Here is a 23462-nt window from a genome sequence, read left to right as displayed (position 1 = left end):
GAAGTGCAACAATATGCCTTGTCTGCTTAGTTATACAGTCTAACAGTTGGCCAAAAATAACAAACATTGCCCTTTAAAAGTTAAAGGCTATTAGTTTCTCCATTCAAACACAGAACTCTCTTCAAAACTAATGTAAGGGGAAGGTGCTTGGGAGCGATGAAGGCCTTAATTACCACCCAGTAACTTTGTTAATCTCAGTGTCCTCAGAACTGTCCCTATGGAAAATGAATCATCATTTCATAGACTGTCCAAGAAATTGTAAACATAGTAGTAAAAATAGTCTTGCGTTCTGAATAGTTAACTTTTATATTTCCACAAAAACATAGAAGCTGAACAAAACGAAATAAACTTAAGAATCCTTTAGGTTCACATTTACATTAATTTTGGAATATAAAATAAATGGAACATTTATAGAGATTATTGAAATGAAAGTAACATTACTTTTAAATTTTAAATTAAATTGTATAATCTAAGTACAATGAATGCTTCCTGAATACAAATTGTCCTGATAAATTTAATTAGGTAATGAAATATTATATCTTATTACTTTTGACAACTAAATTTCTGTTATTAATGTTTTCCTACACCATTTTAATTTTTCAAATATAAAGGCAAACGAAGGTTCAGCTGAAATTCTATCAACTAATGGTAATTTATGTCATTTTTATTTTAACTGGGAGAGAGGAATGGCAGATTTCCCAATTCATCTAATTATGGCTTCATGAGTGTGAAAAAAAATATTAAGCTTAAGAGCATATGTCACTTAAGGAACTAAATTTATTGAATAAAACTGACCCTTTGATTTTCCAAGTATACAAAAATGGTGTCAGATTAAGATAAGAAAAATCTATACCAAGAACTTGTGTTATGAGTAAGAAAGTTGATAATCTCATGAACAAACAGTAGAACCGACCTTAAATTGTAAGATGGCTGGACTATCGGCATGTTAAAAAACTAAACTGATTGATCATGTTTCTAAATGAGCTATGTGATGTAAAGGGAAATCAGAATAACTGGAGGGTTCTCTAACTGGTAAAATAAAACAGGCTTTTCAGTTATATCACTTATTTGAGAAAAATAAAGTGTGTGTACACATGCATACAATTGCTATAGTGATTAGTGTTTTCTACAGATTTCTTGACATTGTACCTAATCAATATTCACTTTTACTAGGCTTTAGTAATATAGTATCCCTAGCTGTAACCAAAGAGTCATTTCTGGGATATAGAAAAATGAAGTAACCATCCCAAATGCTGACTTCTGATAATTTTCAAAGGAAATCCCTTAGTCAGTGCTAAAATATTTTGACCTTTATATGTATACAATTTGACAGTTATGGGCAGGTAGCTGACATGGTGCCTTCACATTGATTAAAACAAGATATTCCCCAGACAGCACAGAGTATAAGCCCTGAACCCATGACATGAGGAACTTAGTACATCCTTAATTTAAGCCCCTTCACTACCTGGACCAGGTGTCCTTCCACAGACCCAGCCAGTGCCAGTGACACAGAGCAGATCCACCTGCATGTCAGTCATCACCACCTTTTTCCAACATGAATTATTTTCCTCCAGATAGTGACTGTTGCCAGTTTATCATACACTAAACTATTAGTATCCACCTTTACTAATGTTCTGAAAATATCTGTGATAAAAATAACCTGTAAAAATATTAATATGTCTTGCATACTTAAATGTCATGCAAATATGAATCAAAATACCCGGGACCTTAACAGCTTGCATTGCCCTAAGTTTACTCATAGATCTTTCCAGCAAGGTCTGTGTCATAACCACAATTCAGCCCTAGGAAACTTCCAATGTTACAGGAGAAATTAAAGAGCAAAACAAAACCGATAAACCAGACAAGTAAAAAAAACTAATGCTGATATAGGAGGCAACACGATTATTCTTTTGATTTTCAGAATTGTGTGAAACTATAGTAATAAATTTTGTCACAGAGTATTAATGATAGGGTAGATTTGGGGGTTCTAGGCAAACTATATATGCATATAATTTGTTCACTCTTAGAAGCCCAACTATGTTCCACATATTCCACCCCTAGTTGGTCTAACAAAGGTAGGATCCAAGACAATTTTATCAAATTATCAGAAATTTATTGTCTGAAATACTTAGCTATTCAGATGGTTTGTGCTTGGAAATTTAAAATCAAATTACGTCAATTTAATTGATGCACTAACTTCCAGAAGTTTCCAAACAAGGTGGAAAGAAGGATTTAAGTTGAAATACCAACTTAAATTTCAAACTGTTTTAATGCTTAAAATACTCAGGTCTCCTGGTGTTTCTTACTTGCTGAGGTGGGAACTGAAGCTTCACCGCATCCACCAGCAGGGGCTTCCATAAAAGCCACTTTCTTGCCTCAGTAAGGCCAACACAAAGGCAGTCTGATGGAAAAATGCATGCCTTTATTTTATAAAGTGGAAAACTCGGCGGAAGGTTAAAATGTTTCCATTTCAGGTAGAAAACTCTTTATACAACCTTTCCATCCATTTGCTCAAAACTGAAGTTTTTAGTCTTGTGATACACTGAAGGGTGAAATTAAGGCTTTACTAGCTTTGATACCCCTGCTGGGTGGAATTTTTGAGAGAGAAAAACCTTCTGTTAGGCTAAATTTTCTTCTCAAATTAAGACCTCTGTTCCAATCCAATAAAATTTTCATTGAGTTTTCAATGTCCTTTATAGGTTTGAAAAATGTATAACTTTATACCTACTAATCTTTAGTTGTGATTTCAGAAATATTCAATTAAAATCCAAAGTAACTCACTGAAAACCAATTTCTCATCTACTAGCTGGTCTGCCTGATTGCTCTCACCACCACCGCTGAGCACACACCTATTCTGCCACTTCACCATGACCTCCAGCCCATCACCCTGTAATTCCTCCATTTACATTATTAAGCTTAGGTACCAAAAGCCATCAGTTCAACTAAGTACCCTACAATAACGGTTGTTCCTTCTATTCCACATGCCCAGAAGGCATTAGTCAAACTCTTGATGGAAAGATGCCCGTATCAGCACAGGTCTGCTCGTCCTCCCAATTTCCTCCAATAGAACAGGTGACAGCATCTGACTGGGGCCAAAGCATCCATCTATGTTCAGAAACTTGAAAGTGAAAGTTGCTCAGTTGTTTCCGACTCTCTGCAACCCCATGGACTATACAGTCCATGGAATTCTCCAGGCCAGAGTACTGGAGTGGGTGGCCTTTTTCTTCTCCAGGGGATCTTCCCAACCCAGGGATCGAACCCAGATCTCCTGCATTGCAGGCGGATTCTTTACCAGCTGAGGCACAAGGGAAGCCCAGGAATACTGGAGTGGGTAGCCTATCCCTTTTCCAGCTGATCTTCCTGAGCCAGGAATCAAACACGTGTCTCCTGCATCGCAGGCAGATTCTTTACCAACTGAGCTACGAAGTTCAGAAAACTTGAATTCTAGGTTATCTTCTTTCTGCCCCATAATTCTAAACATTACCTCTCTATGCATCAGCATTAAAAACTCACGTCTCTAATAAAAATTTACTCTACTACTCAATATAAACTGTTTCATTTCATTTCAAATTGTTTTCATTTTGTAAAACTTCACAACCAAGGGCTTCTCTAGTGGTTCAGTGGTTAAGAACCTGCCTTGCAACACAAGGAACACTGGTTCGACCCTTGATCCTGGAAGATCCCACATGCCACAGGGCAACCACCCCAAGCACCAAACTACCGAGCCAGTGCTCTAGAGCTAGCAAGCTGAAACTACGGAAGCCCAGTCACCTAGAGCCTGTGCTCTCAGAAAAGAGAAGCCACGGCAATGAGCAGCCCGGATCCTGCAACAGAGAAGCCCCCTCACCTCATTTAGAGAGAGCCAGCATGTGGCAACGAATACCCACCACAGTCAAAAAAAAATCTTTTAAAAAATTTCACAATCAAATATCTTCAAACAGTGGTCTATCGTAGTTTCTTCCACTTCTTCACCTCTGCCCCAGTCTATTCTTTCTCCATTCCAGTGACTTCTGCCCCTGTTTCCTCTCTGAGAAGCTCCCACCAAGATCACCACAGACTCCTAAGTCCTCAATCCAGAGGAAATCCTTCGTTCCCCATGTTCTGTCTCAGCAGCACGTGGCAGAGGTGACCACTTCCATTTCCTGGAATCAGGGTTTTCCAAGCAAAACCACCTTCTTCAGTTTGCTCCTGCTTCTGATGCTCCTCTCTGAGCACCTCCACTGTGAAATGAAAATATCTCCTGCCATATTAACAAACAAGAAATGTCTCAGCCACCAGCAACTTTGGCCTCCAAATGTGAATGAGGGCTTCCAAAGCTGTGATCCAGGGGACGCTGCCACCCCCAGGGTGACTGCTGAGGAGCTGGGGGATGCGAGAAGCAGCCCTCTACCACTCCTTAGTTGAACAGGGAAACAGGGTTGGCCGCAGAATGGCCCCTGAGATGCGTTTGAAAGGGATGAGGTCAGTGAGCCCAGAGGCTTGCATCTTCCCGTATACAGAACGTTAATTCCTTCATTTGATATATGATCTTTGATGTTCAGACTGCCTGCTCCCTTTGTTACAAACTTGGATATAGCCTGACTTCCCCACTGCCTCCTCAGAGCAGTCTGCCAGGGCTACTGAGATGCTGCCTCCGGGCTTGGAGTCCCTAACATTCCCACCAAACAATGTAACTCTCGACTTTCAGGTTTTGACTGTATTTTTTAGTGGCCACTACCTTCTCTAACTTTTTATCATATATGATTTCTGCGGGATCAGGGCCAGTCTCTTATTTTTGCTTCCTCCGTTGTCAATGACTAACCTTTTCAACTTCCCACAGAATCATCACGTGATTGAGTCCAAAACTCTGAAATCCGTACTTATCACCGAGACAACACTTCTGACATCTAAGCCTGTATAATACAATGATAACTTCATAGCCAAAATGTTCTGAGCCCTTCATTTCTGTTTAATCATGAAGTCATGACCAACTCACTGCGACCCCATGGACTATAGCCCTCCAGGCTCCTCTGTCCAAGGAAATCTCCAGGCAAGAATACCAGACTAGGTTGCCATTTCCTCCTCTGTGGGATCTTCCTGACCCAGAGATTGAACCCACGTCTCCTGCTTGGCAGGCAGATTCTTTACCACTGAGCCCTTACTCTGTGCTAACTGAGACGATGAGCGCCCTGAAGTTACCTCGTGTAATCCTCACAAACACCCTGTAAGGTATATGCTATTATTATCACCCCTTTAGAAAGGAGAAAACTGAGTCTCAGATCAAAGATATTCTGGTGGAGAAATCAGAATTCAGCGGCATCCCAAGTTTGAGTTGTTAACAAAACCTAACCGCCCACTTATTGTCTGCAAATGTGTGTTGTGCTCCAAACCAAACCCACCTAGAGAGAGTGGATGCGTGCCTTGATCCCTTCCCCAATCCCTCAGAAAAAATCCACTGCCAAGTCCTGTTCTTGCCAACAGACCACTTACTTCTCCATCCTTAAATTATCTGCAGGTTATATAAGATCCTGCTTCTCTAGCAAGCTTTACTAACCAATAGTGCATTTTCTTTCTAGGTCACCATTATATTCCCAGAGGGTGGGAAAATATTTAGAATTATTTAACTTACCAAAAAAAAAAAAGTCTAAATAACCAATAGACTAACTTTGTTTACTACTAATGTTACATCATGTGTAACTATAGAAAAGTAGAACTACAAACCTCTTGTCATTTTTAAGAGCTATCAGGCCATTTCTCAGGTAGGAAAATTTTGGCTCAATATATCATATACTAGATAAAATAGACCAGCTACATGAGGGCAGGGAAGAGGGGAGGCAGAAGCCACTGAGTATTGTCATCTAAATGCTCTTAGGCAGAAACTAAGTTTATCTTGTTAACACAGAGCCTTTTGTGCCTGCCACAGTGCTCTTGATTAGAGAGGCTCATACCTATTGAATAAATGAATACATGTTTACATAAGTGAATGAAAAAAACTTTGTGGCAAGCATTATTGGTGTGATAGACATGATCTTATTTCATGCTCACAATATTTCTATGAGAATTTTTAATCAGGTACCTAAGACTTGATGAGGTTTAAAAAAAAATCTATCCAGATTCTAAAACAAACATATGTCCACTTCTGAAGTCTACACCTTCTCATGAACGACACTGCTTTGCATTCCACATGCTATTCCATTTATCTTATCCAAATATTTCCAGGTAGTAGAAACAATTGAAATGTCAAATAAACTCTAACTTTTGACTTGTTTATTGCGCGGACTTTGTATTGTAAGCCACTGACAGGAGAATATTATTTGATCTGTAAAAATCTTAAAGAATGAGCTGCTCTACGCCAGCCCTTCAAGATGCTGAAGGGAAAGAAGGCCAAGGGGAAGAAGGTGGCCCTGGGCCCAGCCATGGTGAAGAAGCAGGAGGCCAAGAAGGTGGTCAATCCCCTGTTCAAGAAGAGGCCCAAGAATTTTGGCACTGGACAGGACATCCAACCCAAGAGGGACCTCACCTGCTTTGTCAAATGGCCCCACTACATCCGGCTGCAGCGGCAAAGGGCTATTCTCTATAAGCGGCTGAAAGTGCCTCCTGCAATTAACCAATTCACCCAGGCCTTGGACCAACAAACAGCTACTCAACTGCTTACGCTGGCCCGCAGGTACAGGCCAGAGACAAAGCAGGAGAAGAAGCAGAGACTGCTGGCCCGAGCTGAGAAGAAAGCCGCCGGCAAAGGCGACGTCCCCGCCAAGAGGCCATCTGTCCTTCAAGCAGGGGTCAACACTGTCACCACCTTGGTGGAGGCTCAGCTGCTGGTGATCGCTCACGATGTGGATCCCATCGAGCTCGTGGTCTTCCTGCCTGCCCTGTGCCGCAAGATGGGGGCTCCCTACTGCATCATCAAAGGCAAGGCCCAGCTGGGACACCTGGTCCACAGGAAGACGTGCACCACCTTAGCCTTCACACGACTCAGCTCAGAGGACAAGAGTGCCCTGGCTAAGCTGGTGGAAGCCATCAGAACCAATTACAACAACAGATACGATGAGATCCGCCGCCACCGGGGAGGCAATGTCCTGGGGCCGAGGTCAGTGGCTTGCATCGCCAAGCTGGAAAAGGCGAAGGCCAAAGAACTGGCCACCAAGCTGGGCTGAGTGTACACTATTGAGTTTTCTGTACATAAAAGTAATAAAAAAGCTTCTTCATCTAGAAAAAAAAAGAATGAGCTAAAATTTAACGTTTTCCAGATTCTGTTTTTTTATCTTCCAAATGCTTTGGGTAATAACTTGTAATTTAAATTTAGAAAACAAACATACATGTAAATCCATGGCTAATTCATTTCAATGTATGACAAAAACTACTGTAATGATGTAAAGTAATTAGCCTCCAACTAATAAAAATAAATGGAAAAAAAAATAAATAAATAAACTAAAAAAAAAAAAAAAAGACAAAGAACCGGAGGGGAAAAAAAAAAGAAAACAAACATACATACTTCACCATAATAATGTACTCTATAAAGAATGATGGACACAAATTAAACCTGAATAAACCTTAAAAGGAAAAGTATTTTCAAAAATGAAATGCACCTTAAAGAAGACATAGGAAAAAGGCAGTACCACAACGATATTCATTACATAGGGAGATCTAATAATAACAAAAGTCACCCATGGAAATAAGGGCAACCATTTTCATTATAGAAATATTTTCACAGTACCACAGGTATTTATGACTTTTAATGTAAGTGAAATAACACTCAGACATTTTCTAACTTTTAATCAATTGAACAATTATGTCTATTATTGTTCTAAAAGACAATTATATACTCATTAGCTCTTATCTCCTTTAAAAGAGGTAAGATTATACATTTATAATCTTATAAGTTTAAAAAACTATACATTTTTAAAAATTATATGAATAGATACCATTCATCAAGAGCAAGTCAAAGAAAAAAATAGAGATTTAAAAACACTCCTTAACATCATACAAAGAAACTCAAAACGGGATAAAGACCTAAATGTAAGACGAGACACTACAAAACTCTTTAAAGAAAACATAGGCAGGACATTCTTTGATATAAATCACAGCATTATCTTTTTTGACCCACCTCCTGGAATAATGAAAACAAAACCAAAAATAAATAAATGGGACCTAATTAAACTTAAAAGCTTTTGCACAGCAAAGAAAACCATAAATGGACAAAAAGACAACCCTCAGAATTGGAGAAAATACTTGCAAATGAAGCAACTGACAAATTATTAATCTCCAAAATATACAAACAGCTCATGAAGCTCAATATCCAGAAAACAGCCCAACCAAAAATGAGTGGATGACCTAAATTGACACTTCTCCAAAGAAGATATAGAGGTGGCCAACAAACACATGGAAAGATGCTCAACATCACTAATTATTAGAGAAATGCTGATCAAAATGACAATGAGGTGTCACTTCACACCAGTCAGAATGGCCATCATCAAAACAGTCTAAACAACAAATGCTAGAGGTTGAATGGAGAAAAGGGTACTCTCTTGCACTGTTGGTGGTAATGTAAATTGATACAGCCACTACGGAAGTTCCTTAACAACTAAAACTAGAACTACCATATGACTCAGCAATCCCACTATTGGGCATATATTCACACCTGAGAAAAGCCAGGTGTAGCCCAGTGTTCATTGCAGCACTATTTACAACAGTCAGAACATGGAAATCACCTGAATATCCATTGATAGATGAATGGAAAAAGGAAATGTGGTGCATTTATACAGTGTAATGTTCAGTTCAGTCCAGTCCAGTCGCTCAGTCATGTCCGACTCTTTGTGACCCCATGAATCAGCACGCCAGGCCTCCCTGTCTATCACTAACTCCCAGAGTTTACTCAAACTCATGTCCATTGATTCAGTGATGCCATCCAGCCATCTCATCCTCTGTCATCCCCTCCTCCTCCTGCCCCCAATCCCTCCCAGCAACAGGGTCTTTTCCAATGAGTCAGCTGTTCTCATCATGTGGCCAAAGTACTGGAGTTTCAGCTTCAGCATCAGTCCTTCCAATGAACACCCAGGACTGATCTCCTTTAGGATGGACTAGTTGGATCTCCTTGCAGTCCAAGGGACTCTCAAGAGTCTTCTCCAACACCACAGTTCAAAAGCATCAATTTTCTGGCGCTCAGCTTTCTTCACCATCCAACTCTCACATCCATACATGACCACTGGAAAAAACCATAGCCTTGACTATATGGACCTTTGTTGGCAAAGTAATGTCCCTGCTTTTTAATATGATGTCTAGGTTGGTCATAACTTTCCTTCTAAGGAGTAAGCATCTTTTAATTTCATGGCTGCAATCACCATCTGCAGTGATTTTGGAGCCCAAAAAAATAAAGTCTGACACTGTTTCCACTGTTTCCCCGTCTATTTCCCATTACTCAGCCTTAAAAAGGAACGAATCTGGGTCATTTGTAGAGATGTGGATGGACTTAGTCTGCCATACAACGGGAAGTAAGTCAGGAAGAGACAAATATCATATATTAGTGCACGCGTGTAGGATCTGGAAAAATGGTACAGATGAACCTATCTGCAGGTGGGAACAGAGACCTAGATGGGGGGAACAGACATGTGGATACAGGGGCAGTGAGAGGGGTGGGATGAACTGGGAGACTGAAACTGACTTCTGTCCTGCCCTGTGTAAAACAGCCAGCCCCTGGGAGCCTGCTGCCCCAGGAGCCACAGGGAGCTCGGCCTGGGGCTCCTGAGGACCTAGAGGGTGGGTGGGATGGGGTCCACCAGGGGGGACACATGTATACACACACGATTCACTCTGCCGTGCAGCAGAAACTAACGAACATCGTAAAACAACTATACCCCAACAAAAATAACTAAAATAAAATCCACTTTTCCCTAATGCATGTATTATACAGGTATTTGATCTCATAATCTGATTCATTATTGATGATACAAAGAAATAATAGTCATTTTAAAAGGCAGAAGCACTAATTAATATAAAATTGTAAAGATGGGGACCACATGTGACTAAAAGGCAAAAAAAAAAGTGTACATTTCCCCTTAGTTACCTTTCTAGGTTAGAGTGTGAAACTTTTCTAGCCCTTACATATTTAAAAATAGTCTACATTGTTAGCGCCATTATTATAATGTACAATATTTAAGAAAACATAATGAAATATTCCTGCACTACATTTCTCATCAAATGTTAGCAAAAGCCATAATATATCTGTGTTGGCTTGCTTTCTTTTCATCCTGATTTTTCATCCAGTTTTAGCAACATTTTGTTCATTTATTATTCCCATTAGAGGAAACTCTAAATTTATAAATGTAATATCAGAATGTTTCTGCTTTAAGTGGTTTGTTTATAAAATGCAATGTGTTAAGACACTGGTATTTTATCAGTTCAGTCTTTTAAGAATGTCTCATGCCTTTAGTATAGCTAGCACGCTACCAAAATAACTGAATGATTAAACAGACGTGTGTCCACTGCAATGGAGCTCCCCAGTTTAAGCAAAATTAAATGAAACAAAAATGTTAAAAAATCAATGTGCCTCATCTGAATTAGTGTAACCAAGCAGGACCCTATGGGACCATCTTAGAAGACTCCCACCCACGTCCTTCACCTTCCTTTTGTCTGTAGAAAAACATCAGCCAAAAATAAACTTAAGAGAGAAAATGCAGAAGGAACAAAACAGTCAAGCAAGATGAAATGATAATACTTTAGCCATTAAACAAAGATAAGGACCTTCAGTCCTTCCTCAAGGACTATACATGACGTTCTGAGAGATGTCCTTTGAGCTATTTTGCAGATGCTTTCCTGCTTCCACCGGGTGGAAGAAGTTCACTGCTTCTCCAAACCACACAGAGCCCAGATGGATTAGAACCGAAGGTTGAGGATGCTGACTCCCTCTTACCTCACCACCAGCCAATCAGAACAATGTCCACGAGCTGATCATGTCCAGCTCCTCCAACACAAGACTCCTCAATACCCGCTCCAAGGTGGGTCATACAACCCTGAGGGCACTGGCTTGCCAGGGCTCTCCCTGCCTGGCAAACCAATGAAACTCTTTCTTCCTACTTCACCCCAAACCCCGGCTCTGAGATTTAACCTGACACCAGTACACTGGAGCCAAATATTGGCAGCATTAAAACCACACATGAATACAAAATGGAATGCTTGATGCTACAGTCTGGGGAAGTTCTGGCACATAATAGAGGCTCAGGAAACAAGAATAAAGAGATGTTATTCACACACACAGAAGCGAGGATGCTTTGGGGTCTAGAGCACCATGAATAAAAACTGGAATGAGGACATAGCTTACCTGGGGCTCCGCCTCTTTTTCTGATTTGATGACACTCCCATCCCTCAGTGGAGGACACAGTGCATAGAGAAGAGCAATCCTGGAGAGGAATACAGTCTGGAGACGCCCGCTCAGAAGAGGGCTGGAGGGACGAGGAAAATAGAGACCCGCGTCCTGGGTTCTTTTCAGCCCTCTCCTGCCCCTCCCTCCCAGTGAGGGCTGGAGGGCAGTCTGCGGGGCGTGGTGTGGTGATTGCTAAAATAAAAAACAAATGGAGCCTGGCCTCGAAAATTCCCCAAGCAGACACAATCAATTTAGTCACACACACAAGCTGAATGCACCTTATTTGGCCAGATTAGCACGACTTGCGTGATTTCTTGTCTATGTGCCTGGAAATCATAAGAAAAACTTAAAACTGTTCCCCCCAAATTGATACAAGGTAACAAAAAACCAGAAATGGTATGAACCTAACAGAAGCAGAAGATATTAAGAAGAGATGGCAACAATACACAGAACTGTACAAAAAAGATCTTCACAACCCAGATAATTATGATGGTGTGATCACTCACGTAGAGCCAGACATCCTGGAATGTGAAGTCAAGTGGGCCTTAGAAAGCATCACTACGAACAAAGATAGTGGAGGTGATGGAATCCCCACTGAGCTATTTCAAATCCTGAAAGATGATGCTGTGAAAGTGATGCACTCATAATGCCAGCACATTTGGAAAACTCAGCAGTGGCCACAGGACTGGAAAAGGTCAGTTTTCATTCCAATTCCAAAGAAAAGCAATGCCAAAGAATGCTCAAACTACTGCACAACTGCACTCATCTTACATGCTAGTAAAGTAATGCTCAAAATTCTCCAAGCCAGGCTTCAACAGCATGTGAATCATGAACTTCCAGATGTTCAAGCTGGATTTAGAAAAGGCAGAGGAACCAGAGATCAAATTGCCAACATCTGCTGGATCATTGAAAAAGCAAGAGTTCCAGAAAAACATCTATGTCTGCTTTATTGACTATGCCAAACCCTTTGACTGTGTGAGTCACAATAAACTGCGGAAAATTCTTCAAGAGATGGGCATACCAGACCACCTGACCTGCCTCTTGAGAAACCTGTATGCAGGTCAGGAAGCACCAGTTAGAACTGGACATGGAACAACAGACTGGTTCCAGATAGGAGAAGGAGTACGTCAAGGCTGTATATTGTCACCCTGCTTATTTAACTTATATGCAGAGTACATCATGAGAAACACTGGGCTGGAAGAAGCACAAGCTGGAATCAAGATTGCCGGGAGAAATATCAATAACCTCAGATATGCAGATGACACCACTCTTATGGCAGAAAGTGAAGAGGAACTAAAAAGCCTCCTGATGAAAGTGAAAGAGGAGAGTGAAAAAGTTGGCTTCAAGCTCAACATTCAGAAACTAAGATCATGGCATCTGGTCCCATCACTTCATGGCAAATAGATGGGAAAACAGTGGAAACAGTGTCAGACTTTATTGTTTTGGGCTCCAAAATCACTGAAGATGGTGATTGCAGCCATGAAATTAAAAGACACTTACTCCTTGGAAGGAAAGTTATGACCAACTTAGACAGCATATTAAAAAGCAGAGACATTACTTTGCGAACAAAGGTCCAACTTGTCAAGGCTATGGTTTTTCCTTTGGTCATGTATGGATGTGAGAGTTGGACGGTGAAGAAAGCTGAGCACCGAAAAATTGATGCTTTTGAACTGTGGTGTTGGAGAAGATTCTTGAGAGTCCCTTGGACTGCAAGGAGATCCAACTAGTCCATCCTAAAGGAGATCAGTCCTGGGTGTTCATTGGAAGGACTGATGTTGAAGCTGAAGCTCCAATACTTTGGCCACCTAATACAAAGAATCGGCTCATTGGAAAAGACCCTGATGATGGGAGGGATTGGGGGCAGGAGGAGGAGGGGATGACAGAGGATGAGATGGCTGGATGGCATCACCGACTCGATGGACATGAGTTTGAGTAAATTTCAGGAGTTGGTGATGGACAGGGAGGCCTGCGATTCATGGGGTTGCAAAGAGTCAGACACAACTGAGTGACTGAACTGAACTGCTAACCACCAATTCCCTATCACTTAAGAAAACTCTAATAGTACAGCCCACCTCAGTAAAGCATCAACTGTCATCTTCTCCTCACTTATATAAACTGCTTTTCAGACGGTAAAGAATCTGCCTGCCAATGCAGGAGACATGGGTTCGATCCCTGGGTCGGGAAGATCCCCTGGAGGAGGGCATGGCAACCCACTCCAGTATATTTCCCTGGAGAATCCCATGGACAAAGGAGCCTGGCAGGCTTCAGTCCATGGGGTCTCATAGCGTCAAACATGACTTAGCAACCAAGCACGCATGCATGCATCACAGTATACTCCTGAAGCTCCATCCAAGCTGGTTTGAGGGATCTTGGCTTATGAACTGTCTCTGGTCTGCACACAGTAAGCTTTTCCTAATTGCTGCCTTGGTGATGCGTGGGTTTCCTTCTGCTATTACTGGACTTTTGACCTGATATGTGGTTACACCTTTGCAGATGAGCTCTGCACTCAGGAGAGGGGCAGAGTCTCCTTCTGAGGTCATCCACTGCGCCATCCTTTAGGGAAGAAGCATCTCTAGGGAGAGAATAAACAAGCGAAAGAACTTTCAGCTTGGGGAAACCTTGGATGTCTGGGCCACTGTGATGGGAGGAGACCATGCAAGGTCCTCCAGGATGAAGGAGGAGGAGGGCTCATTGCTGGAGGTCCCCTGGCTGTGCACTAACTAGAATCCCTCGGTGGAGGAGGGGTGCTTTAAAAAATGATTGACTAGATTGAACTAATGACCATCTGGGGGGTGGCATCTGAAACTTAATAACTCCTCCAAGTGAATTTCATATGAAGCTAGGGCTGAGGACCAATGGGATGGAAGACACTTCTTGGAGAGGCTGCGGGTGTGTGGAGGGTGGGAGGACTTAAAAGAATGCTTATCCATGGCAGGATCAGATGACTGTCACGTGGAGGAACATTTGTTCTTCCTCATTTTTCCATGCTGACTCTCTGAATGCTGCAGCTATAGCAGTGGTTCCTAACGTGTGGTCTTCAGACCAGCAACATCAGTGTCACCTGGGACCTTGTTAAAAACACAAATCCAGTACTCAGGCCCCACGACAGACCTGAGCAATCAGCAAGCCTGCGGATGGGGACTAGTAATCTGGGTTTCAGGTGCTTCCCCGGTGGCTCAGTGATAAAGAATCTGCCTGCAATGCAGGAGTCTCAGGAGATGCAGTTTCGATCCCTGGGTCAGGAAGATCCCCTGGAAAGGAAAATGGCAACTGACTCCAGTGTTATTGCCTGGAGAATTCCACAGACAGAGGGGTCTGGAGGGCTATGGTCTATAGTGTCTCAAAGAGCCAGATAGGACTGAAGCAATTTAGCATGCACACATGCATAATCTGGGTTTTAATAAGTTCTCTGGGTGCTTTTGGGCATCACTAAAACTGAGAATCACTGGCCATAAGTAAGAGGTTGCTACAACTCAGCCAGGTTAAGGGGGAACAGAGTAAAGAGAAGAATTCATTTCTGCAGGGCTTGGCCAGAGCTCACAGTGCGAGCTAACAGGTAACGGCAGTGGGACTCAACATCAGAGACCAAAGTGGGGGCCTGGTGGATAAGAGTCAGTGGATCTGCCTGCATCCTCTTGCATGAAAATGTCCTTTCGAGTCTGAAAAGTTGTGGATCCAACATGTTTTGATGTTTTCCTATTGTTGATATTGTTTAGTCGCTAAGTTGTATCTGATTCTTCTGTCCCAAGGACTGTAGCCCACCAGGCTCCTCTGATCATGGGATCTCTCAGGCAAGAATACTGGAGTGGGTTGCCATTTCCTTCCCCAGAGAATCTTTCTGACCCAGGGATCAAACCCACATCTCCTGCATTGGCAGGCGGACTCTTTGAGTGACCTGGGAAGCCCTTACTATTGTTGATATTGCCATCCAAATCTGCTATGTGAGGATAAACAGGAATGAGTCAGTAGAAATAGAGAATCTGATATATGTTGGGGAGAAGGAAGGAGAGGAGGGCAGAGACTGTATCAGAAGTTAAAGACTAACTTCAATAAAGGAGGAAGTTCAATAATTTCAGTCCTAGGAGAGCTCCCTGATGGTTATGCCACCCACACAGTAAACACAGCACAGAACAAGCACGTCACGAAGCCAGCTCTGCACAAACAGCACGTTTTGTGGATGAGCCCTTGTCATGGTCAGTAATTTAAAGGCCTCCCCCTGGAATCCACATATTCATTACTATGAGTTCATCCACAGCACATGCAGGCAAGTCAGGTCCCCAGATGCCATGGCCTCTGTGCTGGCAGCTACTCATGTATGAATCATTTTCCAGGTGATGTAAACACAGCAAGCTTGATGTGATTCTGTTACCAAAGTTGCTTCCAGCTCTTTAATTTCTAGTTCACAGGAAAGCAACATGATTCAAATAATGCTTTTTCCCCTCATCATCAGTGTAAGCCTGCCTTTGAATACAGGTTCCTTTATTTATTGACTGTGTTACTTAATGTGTTACAAGATATCCAAAGTAAAAGGAGAATGATAAGAAAAACACCTATCAACATGTTATACGATGTCATGCTCAGACTGTACCTAGCTCAAGGCATGGTACCTAATGTGTGCTGAATTAGTGGAAGCTATGTTCTGTATATTATTCCAGTGGCTCAGATGGTAAAGCGTCTGCCTGCAAAGCGGGACACCGGGGTTCAATCCCTGGGTTAGGAAGATCCCCTGGAGAAGGAAATGGCAACTCACTCCAGTACTCTTGCCTGGAAAATTCCCTGGACTGAGGAGCCTGGTAGGCTACGGTCCATGGGGTCCCAAAGAGTCGGACACGACTGAGCGACTTCACTCACACTTTGTGTAGTTTGCAGCGGTATTACAGACAGGTACATCCCAACCCCGGCAGAGCATCAAATTCAAGGGGGAAGTCACAGTACCACATAGTTCCCTCTTATTGCTGTAACAAATTTTAACACACTTAGAGGTTTAGACCACACAAATATATCACCTTAGAATTCTAGATAGCAGAAGTTTGACAAGGATCTTATTTGGCTAAAATGCCCACTTTGAACTTCAAGCCTCCAGAACTATCAGAGAATAAATTTCTGATGTTTGAGCAACCAGGCTTGTGATGATTTGTTATGATAACCCTAGAAAATGAATATACTCTTCTCCTTGAGAATCCTATTACTTCCAGCTACCATCATGAAGTTGAGGTTCTTCCTCATAGAGAATACACAGTGACTTATGCATTTGTAGGTTGTTATCTGTATCACTATAATGCTTTTCCCTTTTCTGCTTATATACAACACACACTTGAGAGCTAGAAAACAAATATCACTTGTGTATCCTAATTCCCTGATTTTTCTTGAAATAGAAGAGGTTTTTTAACTTATTTAAACTACATTTTCCTTTAAAAACCACTTCTTGTAAAAGAATATATTTGCTATTAATATTGCAATAGTTTTAATTTATTGGGAAATAAATTTTGAATTATGGAATTTTATTGGGAACTCAAGTCATTCCTTGACCCAAATAACTGAAAATCCCAGGGACATCTTTTTGTTTTAAGTGTGGTGACCTCTGTTCCAGGCTGGAACCGAGTAGACACCCATCTCCTCTGGGTTAGGGTGAATCCTGACAGTAAGATGCCTGGGGAAAGAGGGCAGGCCGCCTTCTTATTTTAATTTTAATGTTTTTTTTTTTTTGGTCTTGCTCCACGGCATGTAGGATCTTAGTTTCCGAACCAGGGGTTGAACCTGTGCCTCCTGCAGTGGAAGCAGAGTCTTCACCACTGGACACCAAGGAAGTCCCCCACAGACATCTAAATGCAGACTACGCTGAAGCCAGAGGCTGTGTTTCTCCCGGGCTGGTCCCTCTTCCGGCTCCTGCTCTGTCTTTCCCAAGTAGCTCCATGTGATGATAAGATGCCTTTTACAGCTCTAAATCTACATTTTCTCAGGCCTAATTTTAACAGACAAGAAAATGTGTCTTTCTGAAAAATCTAAGCATCATTACACTTAATCGTCTCTGACATGGCTACTTGCTCACACTAGTGTGTGTGCCCAGGAAACTTAAATTTTTAACTAGCTAAACATGAATCACCTACTCAACCTGGAGGAAGAAGGGATATAAGTCCTAATCCCAGGTTTGGGGATGGAATTGAACCTAGAGGAAAATCAATGCATGTTTTAAGTAGAAGCCGGTGAATAGAGATGCTGTTTACTCGCTAGGTTTTATTAGACTCTTTGAGACCCCATGGACTGTAGCCCACAAGGCTCCTCTGTCTATGGGATTTCCAGGCAAGAATACTGGAGTGGGTTGCCATTTCCTTCTCCAGGAGATCTTCCCAACCCAGGGATCAAACCTGTGTCCCCTGCATTAGCAGGTGGCTTCTTTACCACTGAGCTATCGGGAGAGCCTGAATAGATGTGAGAGGCCCCAAAATACCAACCATCCCCGAGGCTTTAGAAAACACAATGGGTGCTGAATTTCCAAATGTATTTCATTTTGTAATTTTTGCTTTGATAAAATGGAGATTCATATGTACATTTTATATCTTCTGATCTCAGATGACAATATCATTCATTATGTTAATAAAAAATTAGGAACTTCCTGTCTTTACCACCTTAGATTTATTAATATTTGGCCTACCACATTGTCATGTGCATATGTGACAATTTCTTGTGTATATGTAGCTGTGCATGTCTGTGTATATAAAGAGAGGGGAAATGTAATATGTGTTTCCATCCTGTGAGTGTGGCAAACAAAAGGGGTGGGTAGACTGTCCCACAGTGAGTGTCAGCCTGTCCTTTTTCTACTTGGTATACAACTATATCAATAAAAACAACTGTATTTCCAGAGTAAGGCAAACACTGATTGTACTTTAGGATGTTTAGAATAAAAATAGATGAGGATTCAGAGCAAAACATAGCCATTCTTAGGTAAAGAAATAATTGACAAGTATTTTGCAGAGCATGCTAACAGAAAGCTTTCAAAATACTCATTTGACACAGGCTTGATAATTCAAGAAGCTATGTTATATCTTTATCATACTCCAAGAATAATCTGAATTGATGGAGAAAGTCCCTACACCAACCTAGAAAGGTGCTCTAATTTCAGGGCTGGCATATTTACACAGAGGAACAATAGGATCTGAGGGTAAAGTAACTTGAAAAGGTCATAAAATGACAATTCCTTAGCTGCAGCAAGTATAACTGCCAGATCCTCCGAGGGGAGCACTTAGGAGCTTAATTTAGGAAATCTCCCGACCCTTTCTTTGTGCTTGCCCCCCACTTCCACAGCACGTGAACGTGGCCGAGCTCGTCTCCTCCCTACACTCACCAGCCTTCCCTGAAATTCTCGCACCCACGCAGGGTCTTGGGAGGGAGTGGACACAGATTGTAGAGCCTCAGAGCCTCAGTTTTCTTCCAAGTTTCTTCCAAGCTCAAGTCGTCAGCTTTCTTTGGGGAAAGATTCCTCAAATCCAGTGCTCTCCCCCTAACCCTGAGACAAAATGATCTCAGAAAGAACATCCGTAGTCTTCAAGGAACTTGTTCTGCCCCCCAAGGGTATGAACTTTACCAGCAGCCATGGAGCTCCTGCCCTTCTTCATTTGGTGTGGAATGCTCTCCTATTACTCTTCCAGGTAACTATTTCCTATCATCTTTCTTATCTCCCTCTGAATCATCATTGCCCAGGAAGAAGCAATGACATGAATCTACGAATTTGCAGCGTTTAACAGAAATGCTGATTCCCCATTGCAGATATCTTTGCTGAGGATTTGACTTGACTGTAGTTTCAGGACAGCTGTAACACTGTATGTCTTGCTACCCTTAAATCCCCATCTAGGCTGTGACTGTCTAAAATATACAGTAGATGATGTACCTACATTTTTTTCCCAGACTCCTTCTAGTTCTCCCTTTTGAAATGCCAGACATTTGTATTTTCCTGAATCTCTTGTAGCTAGAGCTTCAGATTCAGATTCAGATGCTAGAAAAGAGATGCATTCAAGCCAGACTTGGATTTGGAGTTGATTTCAGTGGAGAGAGAGGCAACAGAAATTACAAGACTGGCAGGCCCAGTCCTCTGGGAAGTCCTCTGACTTCCTACCCCAGCTTGCAGCTAAGTGAAGGATCCTGGAGGTGGAGGAGGAAACAGGGACATCCAACCCCTGAATCCTCCTGATACCTTCCTAGCAGCGGGGATGGGAGACCAGTTTTCTAGTTACGTCTGTTGCATGGTGGTCTACAAGGAGACTTTCCTGTTCGTCCATAGCAGAGTCTGCTTCCTCAATCTCTCAAGATCATCTGATTCCTTGCATTATATACTTTTCTGTTATTTAATCTATTTTCTGATACCTACAGTCAAACTCTGAGTGACACAGTACTTGGTTAATATTTATTGAGCAAATCAATAGACTAATGAAATGGTAGATGCTACCTGACTTAAAATGAAATACACTATACTAGATGAGATGAGATAATTTGAACCTTTTATAAAGTTGTGTCTTAATATTCTTCTCTTATTCTTTATAAATTATATTTCAAACACGTGAAATAAGTAGTAAGATGGATTACAACATTTGAAACTCGTAGTCCCCACATCACAGAAAAAGCTGAAAATCTTTTAAACTCATTTTTAAAAATTCTTCATTTATAGTTTCCTTACAACCATTAAAACTAAAAGCAGACTGGAGCTGATTTTTCTTTCTTAAAATGGATTACATGCTAATAAGCAAAAAGTGAGTAAGACAAATCTAAGCAGAAGAAAGAACGAAAGGACTATTTCTATATGGTATGAGTTAGGCTAATAAGCAGTAACTCATTCAAATATAAAGACTAGAAAGCAATAAAACTCAGATAATTATCTGAAGAGTAGGACACATTTGGGTTTTAAAAATTTGTAGATCTGAATTTTCTCCTTTCCCTATCTTGTGTATAGATCCAAATGATAGGTCTAATTATAAGATGCTTGTTAATATCACCTTAAAAAACAAACAAACAATCCAGCTACACCCCTTTCCCAGTCATTATGCCAAATAAAGTTTCTCTGGGGAGAAACTGAATTAAATCTATCTGTCTTAAAGTAGGATAATTAATTTCAACTGGCTTTAGGTAAAATTATTCTTGTAATACAGACTCTGCCACCTAATTATTTCTCCATATGCTACTGCTCCCCTCCACCAGCCTGAGCTTGGCACGGTGGGCCTCTCACATGTCTCTGCCCGTCCCCCACACTCTCAAGGACACGGCGCTGAAACAGCCACTAGCCTGCCTCCACTGCAAAGAGAATCAGGTGGTCAAGCAGTGGTGCAGTAGATCAGAATACAAATTTCATTTGTGATGTTTATTCCAATTAACCATAACGTGTCTAAAATGTCCTTGAAAAGAAATAATTTAAAATTACCATTAACAGAAGATATTTATCCCAATCACCTTCTTTCCTAAAGTTATACACACACATACACATACATACATACACATAAATACACACACATGCACACACTCTTGCACATACATATATACACACACGCATTTCAATAACACCATGTCAGAAACAACCTGAAGTCATTTACAATTACAAAGGGTAATATTACAAAGTATCTTGGGAACATAGATGTTAATGGTGATTTTCCAAATCTTAGTGCACATAAAAATCACCTAGTTTATTGTTTTAAAATATATACATTTCTAGTTCCCAAGTCATATGCCTATTAATTCAGGATTTTTATTTTCAGACAGCACCCTATCTGGGACAGATAGGATCAGGATCCAATGTTAAGAAACACTGCTCTAGGAGATCAGAACATCTAATCTATTTTTAAATTCCTTCTTTTCACCATATAAATTCTACCAAGCATACATGGAGTAACAAGCTTTCAATAACAGAAAAGAAGTGAATGTGAAATATGAATGTGATATGTAATTATTGCTTCTTGATTGATTTCCTATTCACTTTGCACTGAAACAGAACCACCCACACAAAAGAAGAAAAAAAAAGGAGCTACATAATGGAAAATTAATCAAAACTGGTTTAAAAGCAAAGAAATGATTCTTGTTCGTTACTGATGTATTGGTGTTTCCTCTCCTCTTTTTTCCTAGAATTTAGAGAGAATTAGAAAGGCTGCCAAATGCTGTGGATATTTAAACACCATTAAATTAAGCATAATAAAATGATAGGGAAACAAAGTGATGGCCAGTGGCAGAGAAATATGAAATGAAAAATCTCTCAATTATGTCAACAACCATATTAAATTTAACTGTGTGAATTAAAAAGAAATAAATCCAATAAGTGGAAAGAGTACACTAAATTATACTAGGAGCCAATAGCTATTTTAGTAAAAATAAACTGAAATTCCAAAGAAATATTACATTGTCCTCATGAATCTGAATTAATGTCTTTATTTAAACCAGTAGCTAAATTTTCAAAAACATAACAGGATCATGAATTTGGGTGTTGGGAGCATCTCAGGTATTTTTTCCAAGCTTTTTAAATAAAGTTTAAAAAAATTAAATGACAAAGATTATTCCTTGACCAAAATCACTCAAATATTGAACATGGACCCAGGATAAGAGTTTCATTGTTTCACTCTTTAATATTTGGTCCTATTTACCTGTTATATATGAGTTGAATTACACATTTAACAGTTACCACTTTCATTGAATAATAATGGAACACGCTCTCTGGAGCCTCTTTCATAAGGGCAATAATTCCTTTCATGAGGGCTCTGCCCTCAGACCTAATCATCTCCCAAAGGCCCCACTTCCAACACCATCACATCAGAATTTAGGTTTTTATGTCTGGATTTTGGAGAAACACAAATATTCAACAGATCTCAATATTTCCACAAGTCATCTACAGATTCAACGGAGTCCCTATCAAAATCCTTACATGGCATTTTTTGCAGAAATGGAAAAGCTCATCCTCAAATTAATAAGGAATTTCGACTGTCCTTGAATATACAAAATGATGTTGAAAAAGCAGAACAAAATTGGAGAAACCACATTTCCTGATTTTGAAACTTACTATAAGGTGAATTCCCTGATATAATGGTAAACTTGTAAACCAATGGAATAGAAGTGAAAATCCAGAAAATGAACCCATACATTTAGTAACAACTGATTTTCAACAAAAGTGCCAAGACTATTCGATAGGGAAAAAACAGTCTGTTAGACAAGTTGTGCTGAGGTAACTGGAAATCCATATGTAAAACAAGTAAGTAGGACCCCTACCTTACAGCCATATATAAAAATTAGCTCAAATGAGATCAATGATCTAAACATAACATGTAAAATTATAAAAGTCTTAGAAGAAGACATATGAGTAAATTATCATAACCTTGATTTAGTGATAGATTCTTAGAAATTACACCTTAAAAGCATGAACAACAAAAGAAAAAATAAACTGGCACTCATGGGAATTAAAAATGCATGCAAAAAAAAAACTGCATACATCAGAAGACACTATCAAGAAAATGAAAAGATAAGCTAAAAACTGGTAGAAAATGTTTTCAAATCATATATCTGAGACGGGTTTAATATCCACAATATACAAAAAACTCTCACAACTCAACAACAAAAAGGCAAACAGCCTTATTTAAACATGGGCTAATGGCCAGAATAGACATTTCTCTGAAGAAAAGACAGAAGTATCCAAGAAGCCCATGAAATATTTCCAACATTGTTAGTCATGAGGGAAATGCAAATCAAAACCACAACAAGATTTGCCACTTCACACCCAGTAGGATGGGTATAATTTTTAAAAGACAGAAACAAAACCAAAAAAGAACAAGTGTCACGGAGGATACGGGGAAATAAGAATTCTCACATGTTGTACTGGAAAAGTAATGGCTCAGTCAATGTAAAAAAAACACTGTTGGTCTCTCCAAAGTTATATAATTACCATATGACCCAGAAATTCTACCCCTATCTATACCAAAAAGAATTGAAACCCAGTACCCAAATAAATACATGTACACTCCTGTTCTTAATAGCTCTGTTCAAAAGAACCAAAAGATGAAACAATCCAGGTATCCATCAGCCCATGAGTGGATGAAAAAATTGTGGTCTATCCAACAATAAAATACTATACAGCCAACAAAGAAAGAAAGAAAGTGCTGATGCT

The 23462-nt window shown here is 40.4% G+C and overlaps 1 protein-coding gene and 1 pseudogene across 4 annotated transcripts in view; one reads left to right on the top strand and one right to left on the bottom strand.

Moving 5' to 3' along the window:
* CCDC102B (coiled-coil domain containing 102B) overlaps positions 1-23462 on the bottom strand; it is a 268638-nt gene that overhangs the window by 136705 nt on the left and 108471 nt on the right. The gene's annotated exons all lie outside the window — the stretch shown is intronic.
* Positions 6345-7173, top strand: LOC110138406 (large ribosomal subunit protein eL8 pseudogene; annotated as a pseudogene).

The sequence above is a fragment of the Odocoileus virginianus genome, chromosome 22 (assembly GCF_023699985.2).
Source record: "Odocoileus virginianus isolate 20LAN1187 ecotype Illinois chromosome 22, Ovbor_1.2, whole genome shotgun sequence".
Classification (NCBI taxonomy): domain Eukaryota; kingdom Metazoa; phylum Chordata; class Mammalia; order Artiodactyla; family Cervidae; genus Odocoileus; species Odocoileus virginianus.
The sequence above is the reverse complement of the archived record's forward strand: the minus strand, read 5'-3'. Positions and strand labels throughout refer to the sequence as shown.